Source organism: Salvelinus sp. IW2-2015, linkage group LG1 (assembly GCF_002910315.2).
Source record: "Salvelinus sp. IW2-2015 linkage group LG1, ASM291031v2, whole genome shotgun sequence".
NCBI classification, from domain to species: Eukaryota; Metazoa; Chordata; class Actinopteri; order Salmoniformes; family Salmonidae; genus Salvelinus; species Salvelinus sp. IW2-2015.
In genome coordinates, this window is record NC_036838.1 from 4,005,855 (window position 1) to 4,018,328 (window position 12,474).

The 12,474-nt window shown below is 44.9% G+C and overlaps 1 long non-coding RNA gene across 1 annotated transcript in view; it reads left to right on the forward strand.

The window, feature by feature from the left end:
* The window catches only part of LOC111950760 (uncharacterized), a 6,847-nt gene extending 3,908 nt beyond the window's left edge, over positions 1-2,939 (forward strand). Inside the window, exons 2-3 of the long non-coding RNA XR_002875527.2 lie at positions 2,339-2,619; positions 2,833-2,939. This is a non-coding gene — a long non-coding RNA (uncharacterized lncRNA). The remainder of the gene's footprint in view (positions 1-2,338; positions 2,620-2,832) is intronic.
* The last annotated feature ends 9,535 nt before the right edge of the window (positions 2,940-12,474 follow it).

Below are 12,474 nucleotides of genomic sequence, written 5' to 3' on the forward strand. Positions count from 1 at the left end.
TGTAATGAGGTGAATATGAATACATGTGTATTGGTGTGTTCCCGTCAGTGGAGGCTGGTGGGAGGCGCTATAAGAGGATGGGCTCATTATAATGGCTGTAATGGAATCAATGGAACGGTATCAAACATCTAGAAACCGCTTGACTCCGTTCCATTGATTCCATTCCAGCCATTACAATGAGCCCGTCCTCCTATTGCTCCTCCCACCAGCCTCCACTGCAGTATATGACATTGCATTTGTGTGCATGTGGGTGGGGTGTAATGTTAACAGATTGTGCGTGTTTTTGGCACCACCAAGTCCGGACGTTGGCGTGTCCCCATGCGACCGTGTGCCGTGGGCGCGAGGACATGCGCGCACAGGGGGGGGAGCGGATTCCACACGGCCCACCCCCCCGATCAACCCATACACACTGCTATTTCTAGCATAGTTTTGTGTATTATTAGAGCAGTGTGACCTCAACCCAGCAGCTATGAGCGAACGCAGGAGGAGACCGGGGTTAGACCGTGCCAGGGCTACCCCTCAACCCTTCAGGGGAACGTGTGAGAAAGGAGAGCCTGGGAATTTGTGGTCTGTCTGTTATACAAGAGGAGGAATATTCAGCGATTGAAGAGCGGTTGGAAGCGGAGGGATGAAAAAGTATACTTCTGAACGATGGGATTATATAAACAGCCACTAATGACACACACAGAATAGCAAAGTCGCTCATCAATCTTGTCCCAACTGCTGAGACAAGTGACAGTGACAAATCAGAATCAGTGGACACACGCACACACACATACATACACACACACGACTAAAGCGAACAGACCAAGACCAGCTCAAATGACAGGAAAACGAAAGAGCATTTTACTCTCTCATAGCGTGTGGGTGATCATCAGTAACACGTGTTACAAGTCATCAGGGTGTGAGTCAACCGGTACAGATGTTCAATCTGCAGCCACCCACTGATTCACTAGACTGTCGTAATAAAGAGGCGTTCTCTCTTTCTGACCCCTCCCCTCTATTACTCATTTTCCCAAAGCTCCTCTTCAATAGATCACACACAATCACCCGCTATATCTCGGAGAACGCAATGTCACAGCTTTATAAATTAGAGATCAACGTAAGAAGGTCTGTTCTTACGTGGGTGTAAGAGCTTACGCAGGTGTGTACAACGCTCTACATGCGCACACCCACACAAATCACACCCGCTCCGCCCCCACCCATCAAAAAAAGAAACCCCCCCCACACTATCCCTCCCCGATGGTTCTCCCAGACAGTCTCCTGGTTTTTTAATTTGCCTTTCTTTCCCCAGTGGACGTGTGAGGGAAGGCTGCAGCTCACAGCTCTGCTGAGTCAGGGGGAAATGATCACGCTGAGTACAGCACCGAGCCGTACAGCATAGGGGCTAGGCCAGCACAACAACACATGGGGCTACTGCTGCTGTGAAGTGCCACTTTAAAGAAAACACAGCCTGACGTAAAYGGGGTTAGGGAGAGAGAGTGAGGGAAGGCGAGAAAGAGCAGCGAGAACCAGAGAGAGAGAGAGCAAAAGAGGGGGAGTGCCTGGAGGAGCTAGCGAGGCAGATAAATGCATTATTTGTGCAGTTAGAYYGCAGGCCATGATTTAACTGAGCCAGGCTTACAGAGAGCATGCAACTGCTTGACATTTAAAGGGTAACTCCGCCACGCCACTTTAAACATTTGGAATGTTATTATAATTGTTTTGTTTTTTGGCAGTGGCCACGATTTAGCAGCGGTGGCTTAATACATATAGGGTAATTACTGGGGGAAACTAAATGTTCCCAAACAGATTGAAACGTGTGGGCATGTGGGAAATGTGTGGGCATTGAAACGTGTGGGAAATGTGGGCATAGCCTCTAGTTGTTTTAACGGAATAGCCTAAATGTTTAGCCAGCTCAAATTTACTTACATTTAAGTTTACAAAGAGGTGTAGTTTAAAAATATATTTTATTTTTATGTATCCATTCAGGTTCACAGTGCGGACGAAACCAAGGTTCCCATATCGAACAGTTTGAAAACCCATACGTGTACCGTTACACCCCTATTATGAAGTATTTAGTGATGTCCTACACAGTTTAGTGTCATTTTATGACTTCATGTCTATTGACTTCTCTGTGATGTTTTCAAGTAGGATCCCTGAGATGACTAATACATTTCATGAAATCATATTCAGCTTTCTATATGACCGTCTGTAGTTTTCTGATCATATTGGAACTTCCTGCTGTATGTTGCTCTGGTTATCTGTGTCTCATAACATCTAGAAAAACTTGAAATGGACACTCAAATCTACAATGACATTTAGTCAGCTTATGACAATACTTTTCTGTTGTTCAAAGGCTCAAACTCCCATGATTCCATTCGGCAAAACCACTCCCACCGTCAACGATGAAGTTGCAGCTCCAAAGCGTTGTTTCCTATTAAACACAGCCCACCAAACGCTGCGGAGCTAGGACAACCGCAAGTCGCAAATGGGCAAAAGGAGTCACTCGCACAAGATGGAATACCACTCTGGAAATGGTGAAGCGTGTCCACAGAAACCAACAACCACTGTGAGATGCTCTGGCACAGCTGAACTGGAGAAACTGCAGAAGCTGGAGGCACTACTGGAGCCCTGCAGGTAATCTGTGTGTGTGTGTGTGTGTGTGTGTGTGGAATGGTGTGTGGGTGTGTTGTGTGTGTGGTGTGTGTGTGTGTGTGAGAGAGAGAGTGAATTGTTGTGGTGAGAGTGAGAGAAGGTGTGTAGAGAGTATGTGTCTGTGTGAATTAGGAATATGTCTGTGTATAAAGTCTCTCATAATTGACTGAAGTGATTGTGTTATTTCCACTGCAGGTACAAGACTGACTGTCTGGTAGGAGAGAAGTACATTTCCTGCTCAGTGGTGTAGCCTGTCTTGTGCCATTTCTCTGGGTGATGGAGAGCTTGATGATGACCCTGCCTACGTGTCAGATTCAGGCTGATCAACAGACCTGGAAAACGCAATGAAAACACACAACCTCACATGGCCACAGCACAAACCGAGGTTTAAGGACCTGAAGTGCCCTCCCAGACAGGAGGGGGTGAGGTGTGGGCTTTGGTCAGCAACTTGCTGAAGGAAGAGAGGCCTGCAAAGCAACCTGGTGAAGCCAACAGTCAGAGCACCAAAGAAGAAAGCTGCCCTCTTGTTGAGTTCTTCTGAGTCTGATGAAGAGGAGGAGTCCATTGAAAAATGTGTGGCACGTTACAAAGCATCAGCATGGAGGACTGTCCACTACAGTGGTGGTCACAGCATGCAGGGCCAACCAGTTGGCCACTGAACGAAGGTCCCTGGCAACGCCTGCCACATCAGTCCCTCGTGAGAGGTTGTTTTCACTCTCTGGGCATATCGTACAGAAGAAGAGAGTAGCTTTATCATCTCAAAATGTCAACAGGCTTGTTTGTCTCTTAGCAACTGGCTCAGTGAAAGGAAATAGGAGGATGACTGAAGTGTATGGTCACAGGTTATTGTTCTGTGGAATTCATGGCATGTGGAGCAGGTTTATGCTGTTTGTTTTTCGTATCCATAGGCAAGTTATTTTTTCTTATAGCCAATCAGTAATTGGGAGAACAATAATTTTGAATGGAAAAGCTTTACTGTGTGTGTGTGTGTGTGTGTGTGTGTGTGTGTGTGTGTGTGTGTGTGTGTGTGTGTGTGTGTGTGTGTGTGTGTGTGTGTGGTGTGTGTGTGTGTGTGTGTGTGTGTGTGTGGTGTGTGTGTGTCACCTACTCGGAGCATTAGTAAGTTACAGGAATTTTGTATTGCTTAACTTGTTTATGTTGAATATGCCATTAAGAAAATTCTGATACAGAATATTTTTTGTGTTTCAGTCTCTACACACCTACAACTCAATACACAGCTTTTGTTTTTAAATGGAAAAATCTTTATTTAGCACCAAATTTGAGCAAATACAACATTTGAAATTAATCGCGATTAACTACAGAATTTAATGTGATTAATTGCAATTAATGATTTTAATCGTTTGACAGCCCTAGTCGAAATTTAGATATCTTTAGTCCATGTCGTTACGAATCACATACAATGAATCAGATTGTTCTCTACAATATTATAACCTTAATATGCTTACTGATTAAATAAGAACATTAGTTTGTTGGAACCGTTGCTAGTTTATATCTTCCATATTTCGGCGTTGGGAGGTGGTAAGATTAGGAGGCGTTTCCACACTCCGGACCAATCAAATTCAACTCTATACCCTTGTTATTCTCATCTCCAGATCCGTGACTTTATATTCCTCGAAACCCAGTCAATCAACTTTGAAAGGGGACGTTGCTATGGCGATTTAAAGGGAAAGATTCCAAAAACTGAAAGATGTTTTTCGGGTAGGGTAGATATTTTATGCCCGTTGGTGTGTGTGTGTGTGTGTGTGTGTGTTTGTGCACCTGCAATACGATGGGGAGCTGTTCGGGGGGGTTCCTGTTCTCCACTCCCATGGTGAGCCACACCTGGAACGCTGTCAGCTGCTCTGCAAAGAACGGACTGTGCTATTGGGATGAAACAAATACAATCGTTTTAATACAGCTATGATGAATATACATCTAAATACATACAGTACATTGATACTGAGCTCAATCACAGAGTACATACACTATATATACAAAAGTATGTGAACACCCCTTCAAATGAGTGGATTTGGCTATTTCAGCCACACCCATTACTGATAGGTATATAAAATCGAGCACACAGCCATGCAATCTCCATAGACAAACAGTGGCAGTAGAATGGACTTACTGAAGAGCTCAGTGACTTTCAAATGTGGCACCATCATAGGATGCCACCTTTCCAACAAGTCAGTTCGTCGAATTTCTGCCCTGCTAGAGCTGCCCAGATCAAGTGTAAGTACTGTTATTGTGAAGTGGAAAAGTCTAGGCGCAACAGCTCTGCCGCAAAGTGGTAGGCCACACAAGCTGTCCCTGGTTGCAACACTCACTACCGAGTTCCAAACTGACTCTGGAAGCAACGTCAGCACAAGAACTGTTCGTCGGCAGCATCATGAAATGGGTTTCCATGGCCGATCAGCCGCACACAAGCCAAAGATCACTATGCGCAATGCCAAGCGTCGGCTGGACTGGTGTAAAGCTCGCCGCCATTGGACTCTGGAGCAGTGGAAACATGTTCTCTGGAGTGATGAATTACGCTTCACCATCTGGCACGCCAACGGACAAATCTGGTTTTGGCGAATGCCAAGACAATTTGACCTCCCCTGATGCATAGTGTCAATGGTAAAGTTTAGTGGAGGAGGAATAATGGTCTGGGGCTGTATTTCATGGTTTGGCCTAGGCCCCTTAATTCCAGCGAAGGGAAATCTTAACGCTGCAGCATTCAATTACATTCTAGACGATTTTGTGCTTCCAACTTTGTGGCAACAGTTTGGGGAAGGCCCTTTCCTGTTTCAGCATGATAATGCCCCCGTGCACAAAGCAAGGTCCATACAGAAATGGTTTGTTGAGATCGGTGTGGAAGAACTTGAATGGCCTGCACAGAGCCCTGACTTCAACCCCATCAAACACCTTTGGGATGAATTGGAACTGCGACTGCGAGCAAGGCCTAATTGCCCAACCTAACTAATGCTCTTGTGGCTGAATGGAAGCAAGTGCCCACAGCAACGTTCCCACATCTAGTGGAAAACCTTCCCAGAAGAGTGGACGCTGTTATAGCTGCAAAGGGGAGACCAACTTCATATTAATGCCCATGATTTTGAAATGAGATGTTCGACAGGCAAGTGTCCACATACTTTTGGTCACGCAGTGCATCTTGACCTGCATACAAACACAGCTGTGACCTCTCAAACACACAACTCTACAATAGCATTATCCATTTAATAGTTTGATCTAGAACACCATTCTCTAACACACACAAATTAGGCTTAAAGCATCGATAATGAACTGTACACACAATACCATACATCTCATTGTAGAACGAGCTTTGTAACAATGTTTGTTTATTTAGGTTGTGTGTGTAAGTTATATAAGCATGTGCACGGCAACTCAGCACGTCGATGTCTACAACGCAACACGCAGACACTAATCTTAACACAATCTGTAGCACACAGTAAACATGAAACAAATGCAGCACACCTCTGTCTCACCCCCCCCCCAACTGAACAGAGCCAAATCTTACACCGATCTGTCTATTACATAACACCCTTACATAAGGAAGCTTCTATTGTAGCCTTGACTACCAGCTGCAGTAGTGTGTGAGAACATGTGTCACTTCATTATGTACCACCCCTCTCTTCCCTGCTTCCCTTCAGCCCCACATAGAGCAGGGCTGTCATGACGATGTTTCTGCCGCTATTAACTGTGCCATGACCAGTTTCATCATCTTCGTCCCATTAATATAGCAGAGGGAATTACAACAGAGACTCTCCCGCTGCCGAGAGCAGAGGGAAATATTACCACTGGTTGAGGAAGTGAATTTGTGAATAATCAAAGCACCACCGCGATGCTCTCTCACACACTTAAGCGCTCAAACACGAGGAACGAACACTCGCGCACACACACACAAACAAACTAACAGACAGAGGGCTTCTCTAAACTCTGAAGAGCGAGACAGAGAGGGTGAACGAGTCTCTTATCTCTCAAAAGGCAGACGGAGAGAGGGGGGAACATTTGTAGAGGACCCAGGTGGGTCAATTATAGTGCCATTAAGCATGCAGGGGTGAAGGAAGAGAGGGGGAAGAGGGATGTTCTCTCAGAAGTGGTAGAGAAGAGGCACACCTCAACAGGCCAGGTGGAGAACTGATATGACTCAGAGGTAGGGAGTCACGCTCTGTAGAGATTCATTCAACTTTTTGCATACAAACTTTTGCAATGGCAGTGCATTGCTCTCTGCTTGATATGGTGTCTGAAATTAATTTCACCGCTACGTTTTGCGAGGAGAGACGGAGGAAGAGAGAGACAAGTGAAAGAGGGAAAAAGACAGGGGTGGCAAACTAATTTAGCCGGAGGGCTGCATTCGGTCTTCACCGGGGTCCGGAGGGCTGCACTGGGCCATGGGCCGTATGTCTGACACCCCCGGAGTAAGAGTTCCAGGGAGAGTGGGAAATAGAGGCAAGTAAAGATAGAGTGAGGAAAAGAGAGATGGAGAGTTCAGAAGATGACAGTAGACTGCTTAAGGAGCCCTTACACAACCCCTGGTAATAATCTGATGTTGTCACAATCGGCTTTTCTATCCCTGCCTGGCCCAGGGTTTTCCTCCAGAGAGATTGGGAATTCAATATTACAATCGCGGTGGATTATTACACCATAACGGGATGCTAAACTTTTGTAGCTCGTCTGGACAGACCGATTTCTACAGGGAGCTGCAACAATGCATCATTAATGACCATCTCGATCTCTATATTTTTGTAGAAAAGCACAGAGGATGGCGGTATATGACAGGGCAGCATGTATTGTACTACACCATTCATACCACCCAAACTGACCCCAAAGATGATGCGTTAGCACTGACTATCACAGTGGGAAACGTTCAAGTGCGTGTGATGAAAATATCTTATAATGAATGATTGCACTGACTGGACAAGTAGCCCCAGACGGGTTTAACAGGATGGAGTGATACACTGACCACAGCTACTATCACTGCTATTGACTCAGTGACACGTGGGTGTTTGTGATGTATCAGTGGAAATAAAATGGTATTTTAACTCTTAGAAGTGCCAGGGTCAAAGTAACCAGGGTAAATACAATGAAAGTGAAAGAACTGAAAGTGTCAGACACTGAAGTGACAGACAGCCATCCGTCAGCTAGTGGGGTTATTTCTCAGTGAGGTGTCAAACACACAGAAATTGTATCCCCAGCATACAGGGCGATATATCTTAGCGCCTGAGGGCTACTCAAATGAAGGGGAAAAAGCCTTTGGCAGTGTGGCCCCGCAGGACCTTGGTGAAGACAGAATTTGGACACCAGGCAAAATGAGTTTGAGACCCCTGACAGACAGACACACACACACACGCCATGACTAAGTCCCAAAGTTAGAGGAACCCGCACTGATAAATGGAAAAAACACACACTCACCCTGAAGGCGGTGCCCTCCTCAATGATGGTGGGCAGCTGAGAGAGACAGATGTCCACAGCCAGGTCCCATGCCTGCCTGTAGAGGAACGATGCACACACACACACTAGGCATCAACAACCCAAATGTCCAACACACACACACACAGACAGTCCTAGAGAGGGCAGCATTGAGGCTTTGATCCATCCCAAACTCTGTTCTACCTGGTCATCATGTTGAACTCACACTGTTACATAACACACATCAAACCCCCTTTACTGCTGCACTCTCACACCAACCCCCCTTCCCCCCCTCTTCCCCTATCCACCAACTCCTCTTCCTCCCTATTTGCTCTGAGGCAGCACTTGGGGTCTGCAGCTAAGGGGTTTGTCCTCTGGTTAGAAAGTGCATGCAGMAATTGAGCATTTGGTTGACGAATGTAACCATACGCAACGTTACAGATTTGTTCCAGTTATTGAACGCAACTAAGAACACTGCCTTTGCCTATTCCATCCAGGTAATCCGCTTTGGATAAGAGCGTCTGCTAAATGACTTAAATGTAAATGTAAATGTAATAGAGGAATCCAAGATAAATGACTAGAATACAATTCTCTATGGAGAAAGATATTTCCCTAGTCAAAGGATCCTAGATGCTAGTTATAATCTATGTAGAATACAAATAATCATATCCTTCACATAGCACAGTGTGCACTCAATATTCATATCAGGTATAAATATCTGTAATCCCAATGCATGAATATATCAAATATATGAAACATCTGGAATCAGTCGAAACAAGCAGACAAACATTTGTTTGGCGACAACAACAAAAAACATGTCACTCTTGTTGTTAGTTTTAGTTTGGGAAGTGAGTGAAAAGTGACATGAAACGTGATTGGGATTTGATAGGAGTGAGGGGTGTGTGATGGCCGCTGGTAGCCTAGCGGTTAAGAGCGCTGGGCCAGTAACCCAAAGGTCACTGGTTCGAATCCCCGAGCCGTCGTTCAGAACTCTGACGCAGTTGTCAAGTCAACACATCTGTCATTGCTGCTGTGAACTGCATCACAAGAGCGATGCCAAAGAAAATATGTATAAAACATTGACATCATTGCTGCAACTTCAATGTTGTTTGAGCTGCATTGTGTATCACTAAATTAGCTTGAGATGATTTTACCGCATCCAGCGTTTCAAAGAGCTGTCAGTCAAGGTGAGCTCATGAATAATAAACTCCCCGCCCACAAAGCCTGTCTTTTCAAACTTTCTGAGATAAAAAGTACTTTTTCGCGCATTTCTATCCAAAACAAATATTATGGGTGATATTTTAGTCACTCAAAAGGCTATTTTACATGGAAATCAGAATGACAGTTCGGGACCTTGGGAACTTTAAGTGTGTATGAGGGAATTTGTATCTAGTTGCTGACACTGCTCTAGCTTCTACCTGCAGCAGAGCTTCGTGCAGCCATAGCGCCATACACCCCCATCACACTCATGCACACCTGTCCCCAGCCAATTTATATCCTAATAATGGCGCCCACTAATAAAGACAACAAGAGCATTTTAATAACACTTGCTGATTGTGTATGGCCACCATCATCAATCAAAATATTTCCCCAAACCCTCACTATTTCTCTCCACCTCCACACTTACGTATTCTCCTACACTTTCTATTAGTCTCTTTCTTCCTTCCTTCTTTACTGCCATCTAGCTACCTCAACACTTCCTATCAGTCTCTCTCCTCCACTCTTTCTTCCTTCCTTCTTTACTGCTATCTAGCTACCTCCAACACTTCATATCAGTCTCTCTCCTCCACTCTTTCTTCTCTCCTTCTTTCCTGCTATCTAGCTACCTCAACACTTCCTATCAGTCTCTCTCCTCCACTCTTTCTTCCTTCTTTACTGCTATCTAGCTACCTCAACATTTCCTATCAGTCTCTCTCCTCCACTCTTTCTTCCTTCCTTCTTTACTGCTATCTAGCTACCTCAACATTTCCTATCTGTCTCTCTCCTCCACTCTTTCTTCCTTCCTTCTTCACTGCTATCTAGCTACCTCAACACTTCATATCAGTCTCTCTCCTCCACTCTTTCTTACCACCCCTTGTTGTCCTTTGACCTTCTCCTCCCTCCACATTATCTCTCTCGCTCTGTGCTTCCTTTCTTGCTGGCTCAAGCATCTCTTTAGAGCTGTGATGGGGTGTAGTAACAAAGGGAAAGTGCACCCCAGATTATTCAGTGCTATTTAATGTCTTCTCAAGAAGAGATAATGGAGGCAATAAGAGAGGAAAACAGGCGATCGCTCACTCAAGAGGCTTTCAGCAAAAACACTCTCCCCCAACTAATGCTTTTAGCAACTGATGGTGGAAAAACACACAAAAGGATTTTGCAGACAGTTTTCAACATGAATTTAATGAATGGACAGACCGATACGATTTAATAGAAAAGGCCAACAGAGAGAGTGTGTGTGTGTGTCTGTCTTACCACATGGCGTGCATGTATGTAGGTGGCAGGCGCGGACTGCTGACAGGGGTGCAGTTGTATGACCTCATTATCCTCTCTGCCAACAGGAAGTTGCGGAATAAACTGGCCACCAACAGGTCCTGACGAAAGAGCTTCTGGAACAGATCTAGAGAGAGGGAGGATGAGTAAGAGGAGAGAAAAAAGGAAGAACGGACATGAAGGAATGGAAAGAAAGAAAGCGATAGGGGACAAGGGAGCATGGTCGATGGAAAATAACAGACAGCATCAAAGAAAGAGAGAGAAAGAAGGGGAGAAAGAGAAACAGAGAGATGTACAGTGCATTCGGAATGTATTCAGACCCCTTGACTTTTTCCACTGTTACATTACAGCCTTATTCTAAAATGGATTAAATATTTTTTTCTCCCTCAATCTACCCACAATAACAGAGCAAAAAAGGTTTTATAATTTAGCAAATTTATTACAAATATAACTTAAATAATTACATAAGTATTCAGACCCTTTACTCAGTACTTTGTTGAATAATTTTTGGCAGCGATTACAGTCTCGAGTCTTCTTCAGTGAAATGCTACAAGCTTGGCACAACTGTATTTGGGGAGTTTCTCCCATTCTTCTCTGCAGATCCTCTCAAGCTCTGTCAGGTTGGATGGGGAAAGTTGCTGCACAGCTATTTTCAGGTCTCTCCAGAGATGTTCGATCGGGTTCAAGTCCGGGCTCTGGCTGGGCCGCTCAAGGACATTCAGAGACTTGTCCCAAAGCCACTCCTGCGTTGTCTTGGCTGTTTGCTTAGGGTCATTGCCCTGTTGGAAGGTGAACTTTCACCCCAGTCTGAGGTCCGGAGCAGGTTTTCATCTAGTATCTCGCTATACTTTTCCCCATTCATCTTTACCTCAATCCTGACTAGTCTCCCAGACCCTGCCACTGAAAAACATCCCATCAGCATGATGGTGCCAGGTTTCCTCCAGACGTGACGCTTGGCATTCAGGCCAAAGAGTCCAATCTTGGTTCTCATGGTCAGAGTCCTTTAGGTGCCTTTTGGCAAACTCCAAGCAGGCTGTCATGTGCCTTTTACTGAGGAGTGGCTTCCGTCTGGCCACTCTACGATAAAGGCCTGATTGGTGGAGTGCTGCAGAGATAGTTGTCTTTCTGGAAGGTTCTCCCATCTCCACAGAGGAACTCAGAAGCTCTGTCAGAGTGACCATCGAGTTCTTGGTCACCTCCCTGACATAGGCCTTTCTCCGCCGATTACGCAGTTTTCCTGTGCGGCKAGCTCTAGGAAGAGTCTTGGTGGTTCCAAACTTCTTCCATTTAAGAATGATGGAGGCCACAATGTTCTTGGGGGACCTTCAATGCTGCAGACATTTTCTGGTACCCTTCCCCAGATCTGTGCATCGACACAATCTTGTCTCGGACCTCCACGGACAATTCCTTCGACCTCATGGCTTGGTTTTGCTCTGACATGCACTATCATATGTGGGACATTATATAGACAGGTGTGTGCCTTTCCAAATCATGTCTAATCAATTGAATTTACCACAGGTGGAATCCAATCAAGTTGTAGAAATATCAAGGATGATCAATGGAAACAGGATGCACCTGGGCTCAATTTCAAGACTCATATGAGACTCACTTAAGTAAATAAGGTATGTTTATTTTTAATACACTAGCAACAATTTCTAAAAACCTGTTTTCATTTTGTCATTATGGGGTATATTGTGTAGATTGATGAGAAAATAATTTAATCCATTTTAGAATAAGGCTGTAACATAACAAAATGTGGAAAAGTCAAGGGATCAATGCTTTCCGAATGCCCTGTAGGTGAGCATGTATTGTGCATTGAATGCACTGTAGGTGTGTATGTATGTATGTATGTATTGTGTGTGTGTATTGAATGTGGACAGACAGGCAGAGTGGAGTAGCAGCGCCAGATAGATCAAGGCAGGGGGCGGTAGTGACATTTTCAACTCGTATRATTAA